A 1701-nucleotide genomic window follows, 5' to 3' on the forward strand; every position below is an offset into this window, starting at 1 on the left:
TGATTCTTGTTACAAAGAAAAAAAGTAATCTCGCCCCCGGGTGGGCTCGAACCACCAACCTTTCGGTTAACAGCCGAACGCGCTAGCCGATTGCGCCACGGAGGCAATTGACTGTTGCTCTCTTTTCAACTGTTTTACGATCATTTCGTGCGTACCGGTTATTTATTTCGTCACTTGTCTTTATTTTGCAACCTTTATTGTTTTTAACTTCAACATTTAACAGAAACACTGTTGACACATCGTATGAAGAAAATATTTTAAATTTTTTATATGTTATGCTATATATTAAATGTTAAGATTTTTATTTTTCATTCATATGTTATAATAACTTTTGAACATCGTAATACGTTTATATCGATCATCGAACATTTGTTCATAAATGTCAGATTACTTTTTCTATCACAATATATTATGCTAGCAGTTGCAAGAACCATTAAAAATCAATTTTAAAGTAACATGAAACATTCAAAAGCATATGCATCCTACGATTTATATGCAGTACATTATGAAAATCATATTTTATCATCAATATGAAATTCGTTTAACCGTAACATTAAACGTTATTTGCTATATTTTCCTGTTTACCTATTTGTCTGTATATACCATAGTCAAAGTGTACACCTAGATCTCGAGGAAGTGAACGTTCCAGGCCAAGATACAAATTATTTTCCTGCGAGCTGTGGTGTCTCGACGCTTTTCGTCGGTCGTTCTTGCGTAAAAGTATGTAACGGGGACTCGAATCGAAGAAAGCCAACGGTCGTGTCTCTGCAGCTCGTTGCAAAATCCCATCGTTCCGCCTTGACATTTTCGTGCCGGGGTCCACTCACCTCGCGTATCCTCACTGTTTACAAAGCGTGCGCGAGAGCACGCTAACTTTTCATACGGCCTTTTGATGAATCGATGCACCGCGTCACGGAGAAATGTCGTGCCTGGCGCACTCACGAGATTATTTCGCGACCAATCTCGCGATTCTCTTGTGCAAGTAAGTACATTTTCCGTGGACACAGTGATTCTTCATCCGTGAAATCTTTCTCAGAAACGAGTCACACAAAATTTCAGGGGAAAAGATAATCGGGAATTTTTCGATCGAGTAAATTATCGGAATTTCGTGGGAGCTCGTAATGAAAAATAATGTTTTTGCGACTAGGTTTCACCGAGCACGAATGGAATGTGGAAGAGCTTGTATTTTCGAGCCGTATGTCGGACTCCAGTGGGTGTCTTTGTACACGAGTGTTATTGCTTGAGTCATTTGTTAGCATGTTGTAACCGCGATAGACAGTAGTAGTGTCTTGGTTGCAGTTGGGTATCCTCGACATGATGTATCTCGAGAATTGAAATATATCCGTGCAAACTAATGTAAACAGCTTATCGATCGCTCGAAGAAGGCAAGTTCAATAATTTCTACCATTTCTTAACCGAGATCTAGCTTGTTGTACAAGATCGATGACAGATGGCGACAGGATTTAAACGAATTGGGAGGGGAATCGAATCTCGATCTGTCTCTCGTTCTTTCTCTCGCAAAGAAGAGAGTTTCTCACGAGAAAAACACGATCGCATTCTTGTTGTAACGGAACAAAAGGCGTATAAAAGTAAATCGGGGAATTATGTTTTGCTTTGAAGAACACGTTTCTCACAGTAATAATAATAATTATTATTATAACGATGATAGCAATAATACAAATAATAATATTAATAATAATA

At 38.3% G+C, this 1701-nt stretch overlaps 1 protein-coding gene and 1 non-coding gene across 2 annotated transcripts in view; one reads left to right on the top strand and one right to left on the bottom strand.

Annotated features, from left to right (window-relative positions):
- LOC108573784 (serine/threonine-protein kinase S6KL) overlaps positions 1–1701 on the top strand; it is a 96871-nt gene that overhangs the window by 2158 nt on the left and 93012 nt on the right. The gene's annotated exons all lie outside the window — the stretch shown is intronic.
- Trnan-guu lies at positions 32–105 on the bottom strand. The gene has a single exon. It is a non-coding gene; the product is annotated as a tRNA-Asn (tRNA).

Source organism: Habropoda laboriosa, unplaced genomic scaffold (genome assembly GCF_001263275.1).
Source record: "Habropoda laboriosa isolate 0110345459 unplaced genomic scaffold, ASM126327v1 scaffold126, whole genome shotgun sequence".
In the NCBI taxonomy this organism is placed as follows: Eukaryota; Metazoa; Arthropoda; class Insecta; order Hymenoptera; family Apidae; genus Habropoda; species Habropoda laboriosa.